The following is a 26,364-nucleotide window of genomic DNA, read 5'->3' on the forward strand; positions in this document are numbered from 1 at the left end:
TCAAACAATAGTACAAAGCCACTGTAATCAAAACAGTCTGGTACTGGCATAAGAACAGACATATAGATCAGTGGAACAGAATAGAGAGTCCAGAAATAAACCCAGGCCTCTATGGTCAACTAATATTTGATAAAGGAGGAAGGAACATAAAATGGAGTGAGAAGAGCCTCTTCAGCAAATGGTGCTGGGAGAACTGGATAGGGACCTGCAAAAAAATGAAACTAGACCACCAACTTACACCACACACGAGAATAAACTCAAGATGGATCAAAGACTTAAATGTAAGTCGTGACACCATAAAAGTCCTAGAGGAAAACATAGGCAAGAAAATATCAGATATCTCACGTAACAATCTCTTCACGGATACATCTCCTAAAGCAAGAGGAATAAAGGAAAAAATAAATAAATGGGATTACATCAAACTAAAGAGTTTCTGCTCAGCAAAAGAAAACATCAGCAAGATGAAAAGGAAACCAACAATATGGGAAAACATATTTGCCAATGACATCACAGACAGGGGACTGATTTCCAAAATATATAAAGAACTGATACGACTCAACATTAAGAAAACAAACAACCCAATTAAAAAATGGGCAAAGGATCTGAACAAACACTTCTCCAAAGAGGACATACAGAAGGTCCATAGACACATGAAAAAATGCTCAACATCATTAGCCATCAGGGAGATGCAAATAAAAACCACAATGAGATAGCATTTTACGCCAGTCAGAATGGCCATCATCAACAAATCAACAAGCAACAAGTGCTGGCGAGGATGTGGAGAAACGGGAACCCTACTGCACTGTTGGTGGGAATGCAGACTGGTACAGCCACTATGGAGAACAGTATGGAATTACCTCAAAAGATTAAAAATGGAACTGCCTTTTGAACCAGCGACTCCACTACTAGGATTATACCCGAAGAATCTTGAAACACCAATTCAAAAGAACTTATGTACCCCTATGTTCATTGCAGCACTGTTTACAATAGCTAAGTGCTGGAAACAACCTAAGTGCCCATCTGTAGAGGAGTGGATCAAAAAACTGTGGTACATTTACACAATGGAATACTATGTAGCAGAAAGAAAGAAGGAACTCCTGCCATTTGCAACAACATGGATGGAACTAGAGAGAATTATGCTTAGTGAAATAAGCCAGGCAAAGAAAGAAAAATACCATATGATATCACCTAATACAGGAAACTAAAGAACAGCACAAACAAAGGAACTAAATAGAACAAAGAGCAGAATAGCAGTCAATAGGGGGGAGGGGAGAGGAAGAGAAGGGGGATAAGTAAGGGAAGGGTTTAGTCAAAGAAACTGTATAAAAGACTCATGGACATGGATAACGGGGAGGGATATGATTGCGGGAGAGGGGGTGGGTTGGGTGGGGGAGAGAAATTAGGGGAAAAGGGGACAACTGTAATTGAAAAACCAAAATAAAAAAATAAAAAAAAACAAAATCCAACTAAGCAAACCAGAATAGGAACAGAATCATAGGTATGGTGACCATTTGGAGGGTTATCAGCTGGGAGTGGGAAGGGGGAGAACTGGGGAAATGGTGCAGGGACTAAAAAGCATAAGCAGTTGGTACAAAATAGGGGAAGTTAAGAATAATATAAGAAAGGGTGAAGCCAAAGAACCTATATGCACGACCCATGGACATTAACTAAGGGGGGTGGGATTGCTGGAGGGAAAGGGGGTACTGGGCAGAGGGGAGCAAAGGGGAAAAATTTGGAACTACTGTAACAACATAATCAATAAAATATACTTTTAAAAAATCACTAGGAAAAAAAAATATATAGGAAAGGGTGAAGCCAAAGAACTTATATGCATGGCCCATGGACATGAACTAAGTGGGGTGAGATTTTTGGAGGGAAGGGGGTTACTTGGCAGAGGGGAGCCATGGAAAAAAATTGGGACTATTGTAACAACATAATCAATAAAATATACTAAAAAAAAATAAAAGCACGCACCTGGAATGTCAGGTCTCTAGTCAGGGCATGTCCAAGGGCCTACCAATTGATGTTTCTCTCTCACATCAATCTTTGTCTCTCTGTCTTGCTCCCTCCGTTCTCCTCTCTCTAAAGTCAATGAGCATAATCTCTAACAAGGATTACAAATTAACAAACAAACAAACAAAGAAACACAAGTGTTGGCTAGAGTTGGGGGCGCGAATGTGAGGCAACCACACAGTGATGAAAAAAAAAAAAGAAAAAGAAAAAAAAAAAAAAAACCCAAGTGTTGGCTAGGATGCGGGAAAAGGGAAACCATGTGCCCTGTTAGTGGGAATGCAGATTATGGCACCTGTGTGGAAAGGGGTATAAAGGTACCTCAAAAAAAAATGGACCTGCCTTATTACCCAGCAATTCCAGTTCTGGGAATCTATCCAAAGAAACCAAAAACACTAATTCTACAGAACATATGCACCCCTATGTTCATTGCAGCATTATTTACAATAGTCAAGATTTGGAAGCAGCCCAACCGTTCATCAGTAGATGAATAGACAGAACAGTTGTGGTACATTTACACAATGGAATACTACTAGACTGTAAAAAAGAAGAAAATTTCACCCTCTACAACAGCATGGATGGACCTGGAGAACATTATGCTAAGTGAAATAAGCCAGTAAGATAAATATAAGTACCATATGATTTCATTCATATGTGGACTTTAATGAACAAACTGAACTAACATGTAAAATAGAGACAGGCTCATAGATAGAAAGCAGGATGACAGCTCTGCGGGGTTGGGGTGAAGGGATCAAGAAAAAAAGAAAAAAGATAAGAACTCATGGACAACAGTGTGGTGATTGTGGGTGAGGGGGTGATGGGATAAAAGAGGGTATAGGCAGATAAATGGTAATGGAAAAACAACAATAAAATAAAAATAAAAAGAAAGAACACTTCAGGGAATTCATATGCATTCAAATGAAATTAAAACTTCCCATTGGTCATACACAGTTATTAAAGATCTGGCGTTGTCTACTTATGTAACTACATTTCCTATCACTCTTTTCATGGCCCATCATATTCCAGCTCCACTAACCTTTATTCAATTCTTAGACTTCATAAAAAAGGCTCAGAGAGCTCAGCTGCCTAACTTTGACCATGTGAGGACACAACAAGAAGTTGCCAGTTAACGACCTGGAAGAGGGCCTTCACCAGAAACCAGTTAGGCTTGCACCCTGTTCTTGGACTTCCAGCCTCCAGAACTATAAGAGCAAGTCTCCTCTATGTGCTGTCCTCCTCCTCAGCATGACAGTGAAGTAAATGGCTTCTGCCACAGTGGTATAATAAAAAACTTGTATGGATGGACAACCTCCATCACCTATTATCTAATGATTTGAGAACAAAAACGGCCTCTCCAATGTTTAGTGATTTATACTTTTCCTCAAAAAAGTTAAAAATAGAAAATGTAGACACTTTTAAATCATAAAACTCTTGGCAATTCCAGTCACAATCTGTCATCCTTGAAGATTGAACATGATCCCTGTCTCTATTCACATGGAGAACTGTCACAGCTCCAGGGAAATTATTTTACCCTGAACTCAACAGATGATGAGAAGCTCTAGAGAAGATAAACAGAAAGGAAACAAAAAGAAGCCTTGAACACTGATCTACATTCAGATGACTCAACTAAATAAAAGGTGAGATTCAACTGCTACACATCACTATGCAGGGGAATGCTTTCATTTTATTACTGGAGTAAATTCAGAATAGAAAGTGACAGAACATTGGCTATTCATTCAAGGCAGCATCACATAGGCATACATGAACACGAGTGTACACACATATGTAAGCACACACTTCTACATACACATTCCCTGCCCAGCCCACTGAACTCTGTGTTGAATGCTTTATGAAAGCATGGGGGATAGCCAGAGATCACTGATAACATTCAAGGGATGGAATTTTATAAATCCTTTAGAAGAACTGGAACCCCTTGCCAATGGGGATTTGAAATATGTCCCTCCACTCATCTGTACAGAAAAATATCATAAACAACGTGCAGAGAATATATATTCCCACAGAACATATCACGCTTAAGCTAGGTGCTCACTGTCCTCTCTTGTTCTTTAAAAACTAGGAATTAGTGATGTTACTGGGGTAATACAGACCTGCCTGACTCCTTTAGTCACTGGACAAATTATAAAACAGAGGTACATCACTTCAGCTATTGAAATAAGGAGGCAGACTGACATTACCAAACAAGCAAGTGCAGTGCAGGGGTTTAAAAATGGGGTGACGTTTCAAGTGCTTAGAAAGTGACAGATTTTATGTTGAGCCACATTCACCACAGAGCACTGTATGCTATTTCATCAGGTGCAGGTATTGCATGAGGGTAAACTGTTCTGTGCACATTTGTAAAGTCTTTATATTCCATCAGCTTTCTTGCCAGTAGGAAAATAGTGGTTTTTTACTCACATGCCAGGTAAATTTTATAATGAAAACTACAGCTTGTTTCTAAGTAAAGTATTAAATCACCAGCTCTATAATGAAATGGAATTGTCTTTACTAATCTTCCATATAAAAGGTGGTCTTTTGTAGGAAATGACTATCCCAGGATAAGATAATTAATTGGATCACATGCTGCAAAATTTTTGGAAAATGAAGTAAATCAGCATTTGTTGAACAAAATGCCAGGCACTGTGTAGGCACTTGCTATATGATTTCACTAAATCCTAATACCAACTTACAAGAAAAGGATGATTTCTCCCATATCAGGAATGGGAACATTCAAAGAGGCTAGATCACTTGCCCAGAAACACAATGCTAAGATGTGGTAGAAATAATGTTTGAAAATCTAGGTCTTATTAAAACCTAACCTCATTCAAATGCTGTATGCAAACTCCCAATCTGGTCAAAGCTGGCCTACATCATCTTGCCATGGCCTTTCAAAACAAAATTAAATATAGTCTTTTCAATTTAATCTTTATTGTATTTTTTTCCATTACCATTTAGTCCCCTTAAAACCCTCCTCCTCCCAGCAATCACCATACTGTTGTTCATGTCTCTGAGTCCTTTTTCCTTTTTGCTCAATGTCTCTACCCCTTAACCTCACCCCACACACACATCAGCTGTCGTCTGCTCTCCATTTATGAGTCTGTCCCCATTTTCCTTGTTAGTTCAGTTTGTTCAGTAGATTCCACATATGAGTGAAATCATATGGTATTTGTCTTTCTCTGATAAGTAAGTCACATGTCAACCAATGTGTGCTAATGCCCATACATATTGAGTTATTGGTGGCAGACACTGTACTACATGTCATTCATGTAGACTATATACCCTATAACAGTTGCTGTTAGTAAACAACCAACAACAGAAGATAGGGAATCGAAACAAAAGCAAACTAAGTAGGCAATGAGAGTGGAAAAAGAATTATAGGTATAGGGAACATATTGGGGGGAGGTCAGATGGGAGGGGGCAGGGGGAAAGGGAGGGAGATGGTACAGGAATTAAGAAGCAGAGTAGGAGGGAATGGAGTAGACAGGAAGAGGTGGAGAAGAACTATATGCACAACCAATGGACATGGACAAAAAGGGGGGGACAACTGGAGGGAGGGGGGTCACTGGGTGGAGGGGAACAAAGGGAAAAGAAATTGGGACAACTGTAACAGCATAAGCAATAAAACATATTTAAAAATTTTTTTTAAAGTTGCTGTTAGTAACCATAAGTAAGGTCAGAAAAAATTTGTTTGTAAGTCTGCCCAAACCAACTTCAGCTTTAGTCAGAAATTCTATTTTATCCAATGTTCAATCAACAAGACTTTATTTATACTTCTTATTAAATTCAGGAAATAATGTGATATAATGTGCAGCCACCCATAATAAACATCAGGGCACATCCCGCTGCCTGCAGATACGCTTTAATACTAACCCACAAGCAGCCAATTAGGGTCCTGCAGAATCACATTTTCACATACAGCTTCTTCCCAGCCTCAGTCACGAGCAGGCCTGCAGTCAGACGACTTGGAATCAATAATGACAGTAAGGCCTTCTTGAGGCTTAGTTTAGAATGAACACTTTTCCCAGGAAATTTGTTTCTTCTTTCTGGATCCAGTGAATCATAGAATTCTATAAGCAACTTATCATTAATTTCAAAATGTTCGTGAAGTCATCTTCTCATATATACTTGTTATTATGGGACATCTTTTTTGTCTATATGATCAATGTGAATACAGATTTTTGGACATTCTTGGCAGAGAAATTCAACCATCGATGGAGCTTCTTTCCACTGCCCTTTATTTCCATAGTCCCTTCAAAAGCCACTGTAGCATCATAAATTGCAACTAAATAGTTCTTCATACAATCAAAAGCAACATGAATGACCTTTACTCTTGGTGTCAGCACATGTTTTAATACTATCAGGCCTTCTGGAGCAGCAAATGCTTGACTAGCTGAAATTTGTTATTTCTGGTTTATACCTTGTTCCCTCTGGAAAAGTCACAAGATACATTGGACTTCCTGCACTCACATAGCTCAGCAGCTTCTTTCTCATCTCTTTCTCATTAAACCTGGCCCTTCTCTTGATGTAGATCCCTCCATGCTGAAAAAAGTAACAGCCATACAACAGAAGCCATTTTAACCCATCTTTCAGCACATAGCGCACATGTCTAAGAGGGCTCTTCCCAATGGCCAAAATGGTGACAATCTAGTCGACAGTGCATTGGTGATTTGCTAAGTATATTATATATTTTCTTTACTTTTTGGCAAATATCCATAAAACAATATCTGTACCCCAGTGCAGTCCTCAAAGTAGAAGAGCACCATGCTCTAGTAGACACAGTAGAACCAGTCACCCACCATCTGGTAGAAGTGGGCAAGCAAGACCAGAACAAATTTTCAACAAGAGTTCAGTAGAATTGGAAGCTAAAGATCATCAAATTCACATTGCAATTTACTCACTAATTTATTTAACAAATATTTATTGAGTGCCTATGGGCCATATACTGTTCTATACACTGCAGATAAAGCAGTAAACAAAACATATACCATCTCTACTCTCATAGATCTTACATTCTAATTGTGCAGAAAGGCAATAAATAATATTTTTCCATAGAGAAACCTTGCAAACACTACCTTAACCAAGTGTTGAAAGTTAACATCACAAGTAAGGTCATGTGGTTGACATTTACCCCCTGATATAATGGAATAAAAATGGTACTTCACCCCTCTAGTACTCTTTCAAAAGAAGAAAACATAACTCCAGTCTCATTATGAGAAAAACATCAGGAAAACTCATGATGAGGACAATCTAGAGGATACTTAGCCAGTACTTCACAGGACTGTCAAGGTAATCATAAGCAATAAATTACAAACATGTGGAAACTAAACAAAACGTCCCTGAACAAACAAAGGGTCAAAGAATAATCAACAGGAAAATCAAAAAGTATCTTAAAACTAATGAAAATGGAAACACAATATACCAAAATCAATGAGATGCTACAAAAGTAATTATTGGAGAAACATTTATAGAAATAAATGCATATGTCAAGAAAAAAGAGGACATGGACAACAGGGTGGGGAGTGACTGTGGGAGAAGGGGTGGGTGGGGTGGGAGAAGCAATGGGGGAAAATGTGGGACAACTGTAATAGAAAAACAATTAAAAATGAGAAAGAAAGGAAGGAAGGAAGGAAGGAAGGAAGAAAAAAGAAATATCTCCAATAAGTAACATACTTTTGCACTATAAGGAACTAGAAAAAGAATAAGAAATTAATCCAAAGTTTACCAGAATGAAGTAAATAAACAAAAATAAGAACATAAGTAAGTGAAATAGACCATAAAAATAATAGAATAACAAAACTAATAGAAAATAATAAAACTTTTTTAAAAAGATAAACAAAATTGACAAACCTTTATCTATGTTAACTAAGAGAAAAATAATATGCAAATAATAAAATCAGAAATAAAAGAGGTGACATTATAACTAATACCACAGAAATATATAGGATCATGACATATTATTATAAATAATAACAGGTGGGGCAAGAGAAGGTTTACAGTTGTCCATATGGAAAATAATACAACACAAGAACAAACTTTGTGTTTTGCATACTCACAACTGTAAAACTACTTTTGCCCCACCCTGTATATGGCAACAAATTCAATAACCTAGAAGAAATGGATAAATTCCTAGAAACACACAACTTATCAAGACTGAATCATGAAGAGAAAACTAATCTAAACAGACCAATAATGAGTAAGAAGATTGATCAGTAATAAGAAACCTCCCAACACGGAAAAGCTCGGGACCAGATGGCTTTACTATTTAATTCTACCCAACATATAAGGAGGAATTAATGCCAATCCTTCTCAAACTTTTCCAAAATATTAAAAATATTTTCAAACTCCTTTTACAAAGTCAGCATTACCCTGATACCAGAACCAGATAAAAGTACTACTATAAAAGGAAATTATAGACCAAAATCCCTGAAAATATATAGATGGGAAAAAAAAATCAAAACAATATATTGATCAAACCAAATACTACAGCATACTAAAAGGATCATGCACCATGATCAAGTGGAATTTACTTCTGGGATAAAAGATAGTTCAACATATGAAATCAATAAATTTTATATACCACATTAATAGAATGAAAGATAAAAATCATATGATCATTTAAATAGATGCAAAAAAATCAATTGACAAAACACAACATCCTTTCATGATAAAACTCCTCAACAAACTGGGTATAGAAGGAACATACTTCAACATAATAAAGGCCACATATGACAAACACAGCTAACATCAGACTCAATGGTAAAAGGTTGAAAGCTTTTCCTCTAACATCAGGAACAAAACAAGGTGCCCACTATTAGTCTTATTCAATATGGTATTAGAAGTTCTAGCTAGAGCAATCATGCAAGACAACAAAAGGTATCCAAATCAAAAGAAAAGTAAAATTGTCTTTACCTCAAAATATGTTCTTATATGGAGAAATTCCTAAAGTCTCAACCAAAAATTCTGGAATTAATCAGTGAATCTAGTTGCAGGATATAAAATTAACATACAGAAGTTAGTTTCATTTCTATACATGAATAATGAAATACCTTAAAAAGAAAAAAATGTCATTAACAATAGCATCAAAAACAATAAAATACTTAAAAGTAAATTTGACTGAGGAAGTGAAATATCTGTACAATGAAAACTATAAGACTTGGATGAAAGAAATTGAAGACACAAACCAGTGGAAAGATACTCCATATTCATACATCAAAAGAATTAATAATATTAAAATGTCCATACTACCCAAAGTCATTCATAGATTTGAGGCAATCCTTATCAAAATTCCAATGACATTTTTCACAGAAATAGGAAAACAATCCTAAATTTCTATGAAACTACAAAAGACCCCAAGTAGACAAAGCAATTGTGAGAAAGAAGAAAAAACTAGAGGCATTACATTTCCTGATTTCAAACTATATTACAAAGCTGTAATAATTAAAACAGTTATGTTACTGGCATAAAAACAGGCAAATAAACCAATTGAGCAGCACAGAGAAGCCAGAAATAAACTCCCACATATACAGCCAACTAATATTTGACAAAGGAGCTAAGAATAGTCAATGGAGAAAGGATAGTCTCTTCAAGAAATGTTTTAGTAAAACTAAATAACCATGAACAGAACAATGAAATTAGACTATTATCTAATACCACTCACAAAAATTAATTTGAAATGGATTAAAGACTTAAACATAAGACCTGAAGCCATAAAACTCTAAGAAGAAAGCATGGGAAAAAAGCTTCTTGACATTAGTCTTGGTAATTATTTTGGGGGGGGGGGGAGATTTGGCACCAAAAGTACAAGCAACAAAAGTAAAACTCAACAAGTGGGAATATATAAAACTAGGAAGCTTCTGTACACAGTAAAAGAAGACATCAACAAAATAAAAAGGCAATCTATGAAATAAAAGATATTTGCAAACCATATATCTGATAAGAGGTTAATATCCAAAATATATAAAGAACTCATACAATTCAATAACAACAAAATAAACTGATTAAAAAATGGGCAGAGGCTCTGGCCAGGTAGCTCAGTTGGTTAGAGCATTGTCCTGATACTACAGAGTTGTTGTTCAAATCCCCATCAGGGTGCAAACAAGAATCAAGTAATGAATGCATAAATAAGTGGAAACCAATTGACCTCTCTCTCTCTCTCTCTCTCTCTCTCTCTCTTTCTCTCTCTCTCCCTCCCTCCTCTCCCCTCTCTTTCTCTCTCTCAAAATCAATAAATAAATTTTAAAAATAAAAGTAATGGGCAGAGGATGTCTTCTTTCCAAAGAAGACAATGAGATAGCACCTCACACCTGCTAGAATAGCTATCATTAAAGACAGGTGTTTAAAAGGTTGTGGGGGAAAAAGGGATCTCTTCTACGCTGTTGGTGGGAATGTAAATAAGTGCAGCCACTATAGAAAACAATATGGAAGTTCCTCAAAAATTAAAAATAGAGCTACCATATCATCAAGAAATCCCAGTTCTGGGTATATATTCAAATGAAAGAAAAACAAAATATCAAATATATATCTACACCGCCATGGTTATTGCAACATTATTCATAATAGCCAAGATATAGAAACAACTTAAGCATTTATTAATGGATGAATGAATAAATATGTGGTTTATGTACACAAAGGAATATTATTCAGCCATGAGAAAAAAAAAAGGAAATCATGCCATCTGCAACAACATGGATGAACTTTGACTGCATTATGCTAAATAAGATAAGTCATTCAGAGAAAGACAAATACAGTATGATATCACTTAAATGGGGAGTCTAGAAAAGCTGAACTCATAAAATTATAACACAGAGTAAAATAGTCATTACCAGTGACTGGGGGTGGGGGAATTGGGGAGATGTTGGTCAAAGGATATAAACTTGTGATTAGAAGATGAATAATCTGGAGACCTAATACACAGCATTAGCCAAAGGAGTCCACAAAAACAGTCCTGGAACTAATAACCAATTATAGCAAAGTTGCAGAATATAAGGTTAATAGATAAAAGTCAATCACGTTCCTATATACTATCAATGAACGACTGGATTTTAATATAAAAACACATTATCATTTATATTAACACTCAAAAATGAAATACTTAGGCATAATTATAACAAAATACATTACTTATGTAGGAAAACTACAAAACTAATCAAAGATAGCAAAGAAAAACTAAATAAATAGAGAAAGATTTCATGTGTATGGATAGAAAAACAATATTATCAAGATGTCAGTTCTCCCCAGCTTGATCTACAGACTCAAGAAATCCTCCAAAATCCTGGCAAGTTATTTAGTGGATATTGACAAATTGATTCTAAATTTTAAATAGAGAGGCAGAAGATCCAGAATAGCCAATGCAATACTGAAGGAGAAGAACAAAATCAGAAGACGGACACTATCCAACATAAAGACTTACTTTATAAAGATACAGTAAGCCAGGGAGTGTGGTATCAGCAAAAGAATAGACAAATAGGTCAATGGAACAGAATATAGAGCCCAGAAATTCACCCACATAAACATGGTCAACTGATCTTGGACAAAGGAGCAAAGGTAATTTAATGGATAAAAAGGTTGTCTTTTCAACAAATGGTGCTGGAACAATTGGAAATTCACATAAAAATAAATCTAGACAAAAATCTTATACCCTTTACTAAAATTAATCACAGACCTAAATATAAAATGTAAAACTATAAAACTTCTAGAAGAAAGCATATGGAAAAATCTAGATGACCTTAGTAATGGTGATTACTTTTTAGATACAACACAAAAACCATGATCCATAAACAAAAGAATGGATAAGATAAATTTTATTAAAATTAAAAACGTCTACAAATTGGCAGTTATAAAAATAGTCATGAGGATGTAAATTACAGCATAGTAAATACAGTCAATAATATTACAATAACTATGTATGGTGTCAGCTGGGTACTAGACCTATTGGAGTGATTACTTCATAAGATTATATAAATGTCTACTATGTACAACATAGCTACTATGTTCTACACCTGAAACTAATATGATATTGTATGTCAATGGTAACTCAAAAAATATTTTTTAAACTTCTACTGTGCAAAAGATGCTATTGAGAGAATGAGAAAATGAGCCAGAGACTGAGAGAAAATAATTGCAAAAGACACATCTGTTAATAGATTGTTATCTAAAATATGCAAGAACTCTTAAACTCAACAATAAGAGATTTTGAAAATAGGCAAAAGACCCGAACGAACACATCACCAAAGAAGAAACGTGGATGGCAATAAGCATATGAAATGGTACTCCACATCATATATCATCAAGAAAATGCAAGTTAAAACAAAAAGGAGAAACCATTGCACACCTATAAGGATAATCAAAATCCAAAACACTAATGACACCAAATGCTCTAAAACATGAAGTTTATTAATTAAAGAAAAAGTAAATAGCATCCAGTAAAATTCTAAATAAATATTAGTAGTTATTATTCTTCCTTTTATGTTTCCTTTGCTTATAACATTCTCTTAAGCCTTTGTTTCTTACAATTTTCTTAGTTTGGCCTTCCTGTTTTCTCCTATATGCTTATTCTACTTTGTGATGCATTCTTTTTCCAAAGTCAAGTATTTTCCTATCCTAATTCATCCTTTTTTTAAAATAGGTTTATTGAGTGAGGTATAATTGCCATGTACTTTTTCTTTAAGTATAACACAAACAGAAAAGTACACAAATAAGTACAGATAACACAGAAATTAAAAGAAAAAAAAAAAAAAGAATGGCCCTGACCAGCATGGCTCAGTTGGTTGAGTGTCATCCCGCAAAGTGAAAGGTTGCCAGTTTGATTCTCTGTCAGAGCACATGCCTGGGTTGTGGGCACAGTCCCTGGTTGGGGGCTGTGTGAGAGGCAACCAATCAATGTCTCTCTCACACATCGATGTTTCTCTCCCTCTCTTTCTCCCTCCCTTCCCCTCTCCTTAAAAATAAATAAATAAATTTTTTTAAAAAGTAGAATGTTATTCCAGATACTCCTTTGTTCCTTTTTTCACTCACTGCGTTTTCCCCTCTCAAGGGGTAACCAGTCCCCTAACTTCTAACATTATAGATTAATTCCACTTGTTTTTGAGTGTATTAGGCATGGAATTATACAATATATACTTTTTTTTATATATTTGGATCTGTTTTATCAATGTTATGCTGTGAGATTCACCCATATTATTTCATAAAGTTATAGTGTTTATTCTTATTGATGTTTAGTATTCCACTGCACGAACAGGGTATTCATCTATTCTACTGGTGATGAATATTTGGGTTATTTCCAATTTTTTAGGCATTAGAAATAATCTTTTGTTAATTCTATATACTCATTCCTTTGGCATATATACCTGGGAGTGGAATTGCTGAGCTATGTGGGATGTTTATGTTCAGCTCTATGTAATGTTTCTTTTCAGATAGTGCCAGTTTTCTAAACTGACTACAAATTTACATTCCCACAATCAGCATCTGAGAATTCTGTTTGCTCTACATCCTCACAATCCTAACCCCTAGTCAATTTAGGCAAAATCAACATAGTCACAATATTGTCGCTAATATTTCTTAATATTTTATTAATTTTAGCATAGCAGTTTTAAACATTTTTGTTAGACTTATTTCTAAGGATTTTTTTCTCCTCTTTATTGTATTTTTTCATTATCATTTGTCCCCCTTATATCCCCCACCCTGTCCCACAATCACCACACTATTCCCCATGAGTCCTTTTTCCTTTTTGCTTGATCCCTCCACAACTTAATTGCACCACCACCCTGCCCCAAGCTGTCAGCCTTCTCTCTAGGAGCCTGTCTCTATTTTACATGTTAGTTCCATTTGTTCATTAGATTCCACATATGAGTGAAATAATAGGGCATGCCCCATATTTGTTTTATCTAAAAAACAGAAGCACTCCTATGTTTATTTTGGTGTTATTTGCAATTGCCAAGATAAGGAAGCAGCCCAAGTATCCATCAATAGATGAATGTATAAAAAACAAACAAACTATGGGACATTTACACAATGGAATACTACTTGGTCATAAAAAAGAAAATTTTTACCCTTTGTGACAGCATGGATGGACTTGGAGAACATTATGCTAAGTGAAATAAGTCAGTCAGGGAAGGAACTTGAAAAAGAAAAACAAACAAAGCCCAAAGTGAGTAGAAGGAAGGAAATAATAAAGATCAGAGCAGAAATAAATGAAAGCATCTTAAAAAACAATATAAAAAGTCAATAAATTCAAGAGCTTGTTCTTTGAAAAAATAAACAAGATTGACAAATATTTAACCAGACTCATTGAGAATAAAAGAGAGGAGACCTCAATAAATAAAATCAGAATGAAGGAGGAGAAATAACTGACACCAAAGAAATACAAAGGATTATAAGATAATATTATGAACAACTACATACCAACAAATTGGACAACCTGGATGAAATGAAGAAATTCCTAGAAACAGACAATCCAAACATTCTGAGAAGAACTAACACCTCTCTTTATCAAACTATTTCAGAAAATTTAAGAGGAGAGAAGGCTCCCAAACTTATTTTATGAGGCCAGCATTATTTAATTCCAAAACCAGATAAAGACAGTAAATATTTGATTTTTTTAAGTTCAGTTCAATTTTCAGAATGATTTACAGCTCACACACATCCAAAAACTTATTACCAACTGCATTATTTGAAAACAAAGCAATAACTTGCTCTCCTCTGAGAGGACCAACAGAGCCTTCAGCAGCATGCTCTATCTCTCTCTCTGCTATCTCTGCCACTCCTATTGGTAGGATATATATGTAACAAACCTCTTAAGTGAAATTACAGAGCACACATGCTACATGGTGGGTGATTGTCTACTAAGTGGACAGCCTTCAGAGAATCACATATTTTGTCTTCAAACTGGGAAACTTGATGGGACTTTACAAGAAACTGAGAGGCCTAAATCAGAGATTGTGCTGAGAAGTGACGAGCTCCACGGAGCATGCTCCTGCCAATAAGACTAGCTTACTAATATCTGACACTGTGGCACAGATGCTGAGTTTTGCCATTCATAATGTTCTATTGACCCCTGACTTTGTGGCTCAGACTCCTGTCCCTAGCAAGCTCAGTGTGACCTTGCAGCAGTGTCCCCAAACCCCAGTTACCCAAAAGAACTCAAGGAAACTTTCAAAGAAAACTGGTCCCCAAACATATATTTAGCAAGTCTGGCTTAATTGATCTAGGGTTGGGACCAGACATCACTATTTTCAGGTGCAGAGCCCCCCGGATTATTCCAATGTAGCAGAGTTAAGAACCTCTGACTTCAGGTCCCTGAGCTTCAGTTTTCTCAGCTGTGAACTACAGGTAGTAGGCACTTACTTTGACAAGTTGTGTGAATTGTTAAATATCATAGCTCACACTAGTGCCTGGTCCACATTAGTAAGTCAATAAAGGCGAGTTGAATTAACCAGGGAGTAAACAAATATCAAGTTCTTGGCATGGTACTACATGGTGATCATCAATAAATGAGAGCTAACATTGTTACTCAAAATGCTTTCTAAATCCTTAAATTTACAGTTTCTGTCAACAAAAATGTTCATATTTGGCTCTTGCTTTTCAATTGCAGAGGCCTTGTTTCCTTCCAGGACCAGTGTTGTTGTTTCATTATCACATAAGAGGGAGAACTATGAAATCAGATACCCAAGAAACTACCATCATTCGGCATCTTCATGCATCTTTTTATTCTATAATAGTTTCCTATGTCCCGTATCAGTGGCATGGTGGAGAAGAAATGCATTCCTCATTTATTGAGAACATATTTTCCCCCATGACTAACTTCATACCGACATGGAAGAAGAAAAAGATGTCCCTAAATTCAACATGCTTGCAAAAACTGAGCCAATACTTTTGTTTATGGAGGCGAAAATCACAAAAGGAAAAATAATTTCATTAGAATGTTCATTTTCACTTTAGTGCCAACAAAGTCCTTTGCTATTCAAGTAGGAGTTGGACACCAGTTCTTTCTCTAAATGAGATGCGCCCCCTCCTAACGTACACAATGGAGTCATTGTGGCCCATTTCATTGACTGGCGCCAAGAGCCACACAGTCTGCTAGGGAAGTAGCCCTGAGGATCAGCATTGGTGCTGAAGGCAGCTGAAAGAATTACAGCCACTGAGCTGAGTTCCAGGGACAATAAATGACTGCAACTATAGACTTAATTACACCAGAGAAGGGCAGCCAGTGCTGTGGTTCACACAATTAATCAGGCCATTTACTTGAGCGTCATCCCTAATTCTTCCTTCTGTTTTCTCAACCTCAATCTCTTCGTAGTCATGATCTAAAACTTGCAAATTTCACTCAGATTTGGTCCCTGTAAAAGCCAACTTCAGGCTGCTCTTTAAAATATGAATATTTTTTCACTCCCTCCGCCAGTCAGGTGAGCACCCCCCGCGACATTCTTCTGAGACGCACGCTCCCCCAGGATTGCCTCCCACGCTTGCATCTTTGAAAAATATCCATCCTTAGGGTGCCGTGCTGCTCCGCTTTCATCTGCAGAACCTTCCATAGACGCTGCCTTGACGACAAACACCCAGAAGCCTCCTGCTTCTCCCAGCATGTCGATCTCACTTTACCCATCAAAGCAGCAGGATGTTCTCCATGGCGAGATGGTATAACTCTATATAAACTCCTCAGAGGGCTCTGGAGCCTTAGGCCTTGGCTGCCTGCCATACACAGAATCCCCCCAAGGGCCTATGAAAACACAGGTTGCTGGGGCCCGCTTCTGAGTTGATACTATAGGTCTTGGGGCGGGGTGGGGGTGCTGAGAATCTGTATTTTTTTTCCAGTAGTGGGAATTTGGAGGTTCATGTGTGTAGGTTCTTAAATGCCAATCTGAAGAGTTGAACCTTGTAACAACCAAAAGATTTTTCGAGTCACATCTGTGTTTGAATGAGAGACCAGCTCCACGTCCTTCTGGAATCATCTGTGGGCTCCTGTCCCGTTCCAGCCATCCAGAGACATCTCTGTAACCCTCCCAAAGAATTCTGTTGATTTTCATCAAACTCTGGATACTTTTCCATGTGACTTAGTAACTCCAGGGATTTCCTCCCAGAATATTCTCTGTAACTGGGTTGTGGAAAGAGAGCCCTTGCAATGCTGCGTAGGGATTCACCATCATGTAGACACAGAAGTGCCCCAATTCTGAATCCGTTCTTTATAATCTTCAGCTCAGTTCTGCCAAGTTGGGTTCCCATCCCGGCAGCCAAGGCAGAAAAAAGGGAAATGCAGCGCCACCTGCTGTCTGTCCACAGGGACCTGTTGGGAAATGCAGGCAGCTGCAGCACCATCATCCAGTCATCCTCCAGGAAGAAGAGCCCAAGAGCCAGAGCCAGCCAGTCCAGGAGCCAAAGAGCCTGAGCCAGAGCCTGAAAGAGAGCCAGATCAGGAGCCAGAAAAGCCTCAAATATTTGATTTTTTATGCTACTCAAATGTTATCATTTTAAAATTTCAATTATTACTGGTTTGCTAAGGTATTTATTGTAAACCAGTGGTTAATATTCTCCAGTGCTTGTGTTGCTTCCTTTGTGATGATCACCTCATTTTTATCCTTTAATCCCCTCAGAAATGCAGATTTATAAAGTATAAAATTCAATAAACATTGACATATCTATATGCCTATGAAGTCATCAGCATAATCAAGATAATAAACATATCCATCACCCTAAAGTTTCCTCAAGTCTTTTTATAATCCTCTCCTCCTCCTCTCCTTGCCCTTCACCAGCTTGTCCTAAGGACCACTGATCTGTTTTCTGTCACTAGAGGCTAATGTTCATTTTGTAGAGTTTATATAAATGAACTTATAGAGTATATATTCTTTTTTGTATGGCTTATTTCACTCAGCATAATTATTTTGAAATTTATCCATGTTGTTGCATGTATCAATAGCCATTCCCTTTTATTACTGAGTAATGGTATCCATGGGATGGATAAACTATAATTTGGCTAATCAAAAAAAAAGAAACCTTTGAGCATCGGCCTGCAAACCAAGAGTCACTGGTTCGATTCCCAATCAGGGCACATGACTAGGTTGCACGCCAGGTCCCCAGTTGGGGGCGCAAGTGAGAGGCAACCACACAGTGATGTTCTCCCTCTCTTTCTCTTTTCCTCTCTCTCTAAAAATAAATAAATAAATAAACAAACAAATAAATAAATAAGTTATTTTTTTTAAAAAGTAACCCTGCTATGATCATGTATGTATAAATGTATGGACATATGCTTATATTTCTCTTGGGCAAACATCTAGGAGTGGAATGGGTGGATTATGTGGTAGATTTTAAGAAACAAAAAAACTCTTTTACTAAGTGGATTAATATTTTATAGTATGCAATATCATAAGGCAGAATTTGAGAGTTCCAGTTCTTCCAAATCCTTACCAGCAAGTGGTATGGTCAGTGTTTTTTGTATTAGCTGTTCTAGTAAGTATGTAGGGGTGTCTTATTTTGGTTTGCATTTCCCTAATGACTAATGATATTAAGCATCTTTTCATTTGTATATCCTCTTTGGTGAAGTATCTGTTTTAATCTCCTGCACTGAATATTTTTATAATGACTACCAAAACTGAGGCATAGGGTCCTATCAGGACAATTTATTACCTCTTTTTATTCCATGCAGCCTCCTTTCGCACTATTACAAAATTTTATCTTTTTGTAAGAAGCTGCTCATTTAGCCCTGGCCAGATGGCTCAGTTGATTAGAGAGTCATCCCATACACCAAAAGGCTGCGGTGACTCGACTCCCATGAGAGGAGGCAGTGAAGAAACAAAAGACTTGGTGGATGTGAAACACGTGTGGAGAGAAGATGCCACTGCGGGAATGTCGGTTGCCTCTGAAGGCTCATCTCAGAGTGACTGTGTCACAGATAGACCCACCAGGCGTGGAAGGCTAGTAGGCCCACGATAAGGACCTCATCAGACCTACAAGGAACTGAGGAGAAGAAGGAGAGGCCAGAAGCCAACAAGAACATTGGTCATGACCAGCATGCCATCGGAAAAGCAGAGCATCGTCATCCAGATGGTGGCCAAGCTGAAAGGCTTTTAGGTGGCCCGTGAAGTGTGTGACAGCACCACGCACGTGCTGGCTGTACAGGCGCTGTGCACCCTCAACGTGCTGCTGGGCATCGCGTGGCTGCTGGATCCTTTCCTACAAGTGGGTGCTGTGGTCTCTGGAGCTGGGTCATTGGATTTCTGAGGAGCCATTTGAGTTTTCTGACACCTTCCCAGCAACTCCTCCGGTGATGCCATCTTATCATCAGACGTTTTTACTTGGTACGGGGCTGATGCTTCTGCTGAATATATAGAACCTCAGTGTGATAAGATAGGGTGGCTCCCGACTCAGTGGATATGCTTGTTGAGAGCGTGCAACACAGCGGAGCAGGGAGAGCGCCCCGCCCATCTGAGGTCTGTGGACTGACTCAGACCATGACAGTGTGGAGTGTAAGGGGCGGGGGAGGGGGGTGGCGTAGATGTCAAATCAGAGAAGAAAGTGGAATAAAGGACAAAACAAAAAACAAAAAACAGGGCATATATCTATGTTGTAGTTCAATCCCCAGTTGGGGCAACCGATCTATGTTTCTCTCTCTCTCCCTTTCTTCCTCTCTCTCTCCTTTCTTCTCTCTTTCTAAAATCAATAAACATATCCTCAGGTGAGGATTAAAACAAAAAAGCCATCCAGTGAAAGACAAATACCACCCAATCTCACTTATATGTGGAATCTAATAAACACAATAAACTAAAAAACAAAATAGAAACAGAAGCATAGAGACATGGAACAGACTGACAGCTGCCAGGTTGAGGTGGAGGGGTAGAATGGATAAAAATGGTGAAGGGATCAACCGAAGAACATTTATGTTAAACCCATGGACACTGACAACGATATGGGGATCGAATGAGGGAAGGAGGGGGTGGGGCTGAGTGAAGATGAGAAAAGGGAGAAAAAAGTGGAGATGACTGTAATAACATTAACAATAAAAAATCAAATTAGAAACAAGATAACGGAAGAGTAAGTGGAAGCTACACTAACCTCCTCCCAGAACTAGTCTGGATTTACAACTTAATTTTGGAGAAATCATCTGGAATAACCAAACGAACACTAGCTGGAGAGAAGTCTTATAACCACCGAGAGAGAGAAAAAGCCACTACATCACAACATGACCAGTAGGGAGTGCAGAGATGCGGAAGAGCTGGCTGGGCTCCCACGGGTGGCAGCTGAAGGGACTGAGAAACAGCTCAGCAGTTGAGGGTTCCCCCTGAGAAGGGCAGAGTCTAAACCCCCAGCTGAGCTTCCCAGCCTATAGCAACAGAGTGGAAAGTAAAATAGTATCCAGCTGTGAAAAGTGAAAAGCCACAGGGTTTCTTGCTAGCTGGAGAGAAACAGCTAGAGAAAAAGAGCTCTTAAGCGGATCACATACAAAAACATTTTGGCCCCCACTTACCCTGGGCTCGAGCGGAGGGAAGGCAGAGAAGACTAGAGACGATTGGGGAGAGTTTGGTGTGGTGTCTTTGAGGGGAGAACTGGGGAGGCAGCTACCAGGTCCCAGTGCTGACTCATCCCAAGTACTGCAGGCAGACCATTCCCCCCACCTCCAAGTGGTGTCAGCCTGAGGGGAAGCAAAAGCCCTGCCTACAGGAATTAAGCTGCCACACCCATGGTCTTTAAGTCTGACAGCTAATCACAGATTGAATAGATTAACAACTAAAGAAGACAGACAAAGGCAGTAGATCCCTGGAAGTCTCCAACAGGCTTCCCAGGCCCAGACTGGTACAGAATCTGACGCCACCAGGGGCAGATCCAGGAAGTGCAGATCATTCTAAGAGGCACCAACAAACAATAGGAGTCACAAAAATGGGGATACAGAGAAACAACCCCCCATCGAAAGGAAAGGTAGAATCCCCAGAAAGAGTGCTAAATGAAATAGAGGGAGCAAACTATCAGATATGGAATTCAAAACATGGATTATGGAGAAGCTCAAGGAGCTCAGCGAAAACTACAAAAAACTCCGGGGAAACTACAAGGAACTCCAGAAAAACTACAAGGAACTTACTGAGAATTACACCAGCATGAAAAAGGACATAGAAACTATCAATAAGAGCCAGGAGGAAATGAAGAATACAATCTCTGAATTGAAGAACACAATAGAAGGAATTAAAAGCAGGCTATAGGAAGCAGAAGATCGGATCAGTGAGCTGGAAGACAATGGAGACAAAAACTCCCAGACAGTGCAACAAAATGAAAAAAAGATTGAACAAGACTGAAGAGGCTCTAAGACAGCTGCAGGACAACATGAAACGTAATAATATCTGTATCATAGAAATTCCAGAAGGAGAAGAAGAAGAGCAAGGGATAGAAAACCTCTTTGAAAAACTAATGACAGAAAACTTCCCTAACATGAGGAGAGAAAGAGTCACGCAAGTCCAGGAAGCACAAAGGGTCCCAATGAAGATGAACCCCAACAGGCCCACTTCAAGACACATCATAATTAAAATGCCAACATTCAAAGACAAAGAGAGAATCCTAAAAGCAGCAAGAGAGAAACAACTAATAACATACAAGGGAGCTCCAATAAGGCTTTCATTAGATTTCTCAGCAGAAACACTACAAGCCAGAAGGGAATGGCAAAAAAATATTCCAAGCAATGAAAAACAAAGGCCTAAAACCAAGATACTCTACCCAGCAAGACTCTCATTCAAAATGGAAGGTGAAATGAGTTTCCAAGACGAAAGAAGGCTAAAAGAATACATCTCCACCAAACCAGCATTGCAAGAAATGCTAAAGGGTCTGCTTTAAGAAGATGAAGAAACAGAGAGAGACAGAGAGGAACATGAGTACAAAGGGGGAAAATGACAATGAATAAGTACTGAAAGAAAGAAGGAACTTCTACCATTTGCAACAATATGGATGGAACTAGAGAGAATTATGCTTAACGAAATAAGCCAGGCACCGAAAGAAAAATACCTTATGCTATCACCTATTACGGGAATCTAATGAACAACACAAACAAATGAGCAAAATTGAACCAGAGGTATGTAAACAAGGAATAAACTAACAGTAACAAAGGGGGAGATGGGAGGGAGAGAAGGGGGTAAGAAGGGGAAGGGTCTAGTCAAAGAACATGTATAAATGACCCATGGACATGGACAACTGAGTGGGGACTGAATGTGGGAGAAGGGGGGGCAGGGTGCAGGGAAGCAAGAGGGGAAAAAAGTGGGACAACTGTAATGGAAAAAAAATTTTTAGTGTGGGGAAAAAAATGAAAATATGGACTTCCGGCCAAGATGGAGGCTTAGACGGACTCGCTCGGTCTCCCTCTACAACTAGAGAGGAATACAACTATTTCAAAACAAAAGATAACTAGAAATTCCAGAAAATAAAACTACACGGGAGCCCAACGTACAAAGTTAAAAACCAGCGGCGCTCTTTGGGCAGGTAAGAGTGAAAGTAGGTGACAGAAAAGTAGGTGACAGGTGGTGCTGTTTGCGGTAGCACCAGGGACAGCGGCAGGGAGAGCAATCCCAGCTGCAGTCGAACCCCAGCAGCTCCCGACCCTAACGCTGGGAAGAGCAACCACCACATCGCCGAACGGTGAGGCCCAGAGGGTGGAAGGACGGATCCCGTTCTCCTAGCGGAATAACTGCAGGAATCCATCTTGGACCCCCACCCCCACACAAAGCGCCACAGCGCTGCGAAATAGGTTGCAGATCGCCACTGGTCACTGGGCAGTGACAACAAAGTGCCAGAGCATGGCAAAAAAGGTTGCTGGTCCGCCGCCGGTTACCGGGTAGTGACCACAAAAGGCCACAGCACAGCGAAAAAGGTTCAGGATTGCCGCCGGTTGCTGGGTTGTAACGAGTACACAGGCACTGCCCCCTATAGCCGGCCCAAGAAAACAAAACGCATCTGTCAAAATGAGGCAGACAACTATAGAAATCCTGGTGGCGCAGCTCACCAGGCAACAGATGAAGAACCTGACAGATGAACAAATAAGAAACCTGTCAGAGGCTCAGTTCAGGGCCATTGTTATCAGATGGCTTACAGAATTAACAAAAGATCTGGAAAAAGATGAGAAAGAATTGAAAAACACTCATAATGAAAGGAACAAAACCACATACAAGACAGATGGTGAGGAAATAAAATCCAGAGTTCAAATCAACAAACCAGAACATAGAGAAGGAACAGTCAACCAGCGCAGAGGAAAAATGGGAAGAAAGGAAAATAATGAGAGGATCAGAAACCTCTGGGACAGCTATAAAAGACCAAACATAAGAATAATGGGTTTGCCAGAGGGCGAAGAAGATGAACTAGAAATTGAAAAATTAAGTGAAAATATAATAAAGCAGAACTTCCCAAACTTGGAGAAGGAAATAAACTTACAGGTCGAGGAAGCACAGAGAGTTCCAAAACAACTGGACCCAGGGAGAACCACTCCAAGACACATTATAATTAAAATGTCAAGAGTTAAAGATAGAATCTTAAAAGCAGCAAGAGAGAAGGAAAGAATCATGTACAAAGGGGTCCCAATTAGACTATCAGCTGACTTCTCAAGGGGGATCCTGCAGGCAAGAAGGGACTGGCAAGAAATATTCAAAGTAATGAAAAGCAAAAACCTACAACCACGAATACTTTATCCAGCGAAGCTGTCATTCAGAATAGAAGGGCAGAGAAAGTGTTTCCAGGACAAAATAAAACTGAAAAAGTTCATTAGAGCCAAACCACTGTTATATGAGATGTTAAAAGGACTGGTTTAGAAAAAGGAGGATCAAAGCTATGAACACTAATATGAAAACTGCATCACAAAAAACAACAACAGAAGCTAGGGAATTGAGACAAAGGCAAACTAAATAGGCAATGAGAGTGGAAAAGAACTATAGGTATGGGGAGCATATTGGGGGGAGGTCAGCAGGGAAGGGGAAGGGGAAGAGGGAGGGAGATGGTATAGGAATTAAGAAACATCGTAGGAGGGAATGGAATAGACAGAGAGAGGTTGAGAAGAACTATATGCACAACCAATGGACATGGACTAAAAGGGGGGGACAAGGGGAGGGAGGGGGGCCACTGGGTGGAGGGGAGCAGAGGGAAGGGAAATTGGAACAAATGTAACACTGTAATCAATAAAACACATTTTAAAAAAATGAAAATATAAAGAATGGAAATGCAAGTTCAGTGAATGTTAGAAGGACAAGAATTTTCCTTCACACTGTATATTTTTCTCCCTACCTGATCACACCAGAGTTTGGTATTCTAAAGAAGTAAGTAATGACATAAGTTTCTTTGCATAAAACTAATAAGACCAGTTGTTAATAGAGGTTTTTTTTTTTACTAAGACTTTGACTGGAATGTCATGCCTAAAGGAGACATGCTTGGGCTCTGGTTGTTACCAAAAAGCCCTGAGGAACTGGGATTGACTTTCAAAGGTAATAAAAGTCCACGAGATAAAAGAACTGGTACCTTGGTTGGATGTGCGGTCCATGGCAATCTTTCCAGGGAAGGAATGAAGGTTGTTTTCCTGAAAGATGGCTAGAAGGGACCTTCAGGTACAATGGAAAACCCAAAGGACTTGGAAAAGACAGGTGTGTACAGGCAAGGCTGAATGCCAGGTATGTAGTTCTGCTTCTGTGCCCTGAAGGGCAGACTGAAGGTCACCCTAAATGTTCCCTGCATAAGTTCCAGCGAAGCAGAACTAAAGATCATAAGTGATCATTTGCTGCTCTTGTTGTGTTTATGCAAATGAGCAGGATAAATTATAAATGGACTTAATGCAGTCCCTTTAATGACAAAGAGGATAATCTTAGGGAGAAAAATTGTGATTCAAGGAAAATCACAATGCTCAGTGGTAGACTATAAAGTAGTGCAGCTAACTATCTTTAAAGTTTCTTTTCATTTAAAATTTGTTTTCATTTGAAAGTTAAACTAGGTCTGTGGTATTATCAAAGATGTTTAATTTACAGGCAAGAAGAATGTCAAAAGCCTTGCAACTGAATATCTTTCAGATAAGACAGTCCTACAGTTTAGAGACTTGTATGTGGGTTATGTTACATAAATTAACATGTGTTTTCTGTTTTCAAAGGGCATAAGCCTATGATCTCATTACCTGAGTGATTGTCTGTATATATAGGCCTCACTTAATCCTGTCTGCATCGCTGCCTCCTGAGACTCAATGGTTTGGCTGAACTAAGTGGCTGGGTTGGTGAAGTATGGGGTGGTCTGTAGGCTTCACTTTAAAACTGGTTTCTCTTTTCTATCCTAATGGCTTGGACAGAAAAGGCCCAGAGGTCTGAGAGGGGGGAAATCTAAACTATTTCCCTCATCCCAAACTAAGTATAATGGGCAAAAGGGTTTTGGACAGGGGAGATGTGCCTAACACACCTTCCTCCAAAGAAGCCCTTCTTTTCCCTAATGTGGAACATTGAAAAATTAATACCTGTCTTTTGTCATCTGGTGGTTATGGATTGAATGATGTCTTTTAACCCTGTTGCCAAATCTGTTGCCTCCAGAATACAACAAGGATGCCAGCCTGTTAAATCAAGCATGCTGTTGTCTGGGGACAGCCAACCAACCTGGCGTCTACATGATCCTTCCCCATGTGGGAAGGCCACCCTCCCCTCTACACCCCCACTCTTATTAGGGATTTCTGGACCCAAGGGTAGGTAGGATGATAACCATGTCCAGCTTGAAGCAGCTAGAAGAGCTCGAGACCTTCGCCCATTGTCCTTTATAAGATTATAAAGGGTCTTAAGTGTGAGAGGGAGGGATTGTTCTTTTTTATTGTTAAATTAATTAATTAATTATTTTTAAAAAGAAGAAGAATATATGAAAGAGTGAGGCAGGAGAGCTTGTATGTACAACCCATGGGCATGGACTTGGAGGGGGGTATTGGTGGGGGAGGGGGGTGCTGGGTGGAGGGAAGCAAAGGAGAAAAAATTGGAACTACTGTAACAATATAATCAATAAAATATACTTAAAAATAAAATAAAATAAAAAATTAAGTAAAAAGTTTTATAAACCTACTTTATTTTTTAGAAGAGTTTTAGGTTCATACCAAAATTGAGTGGAAGGAACAGAGATTTCCCATATAGTTCCTGTTTCTCCAACTCTCCCACAAGCAACATCCTGAACTAGAGTAGTGCCTTTGTTACAACTGATGAACCTCCATGGACACATCACAATAACCTGGAGCTCATAGTTTACTTTATGGTTCATTCTTGGTGCTATACATTCTATGATTTGACAAATTTATAATGACTTGTATCCATCATGGTAAAATATCATACAGGGTAGTTTCACTGCCCTAAATATTCTCTGTGCCTCACCTATTCTTCCCTCTCTCCCTGAAAACCTTAGTAA

General features: G+C 38.6%; 1 pseudogene; it reads right to left on the reverse strand.

Annotated features, from left to right (window-relative positions):
- Positions 1-5,790: 5,790 nt before the first annotated feature.
- LOC150001816 (1-acyl-sn-glycerol-3-phosphate acyltransferase epsilon pseudogene) lies at positions 5,791-6,824 on the reverse strand (annotated as a pseudogene).
- Between the last annotated feature and the right edge of the window lie 19,540 nt (positions 6,825-26,364).

This window comes from Furipterus horrens, unplaced genomic scaffold (genome assembly GCF_987537825.1).
Source record: "Furipterus horrens unplaced genomic scaffold, mFurHor1.1.pri manual_scaffold_9, whole genome shotgun sequence".
Taxonomy (NCBI): domain Eukaryota; kingdom Metazoa; phylum Chordata; class Mammalia; order Chiroptera; family Furipteridae; genus Furipterus; species Furipterus horrens.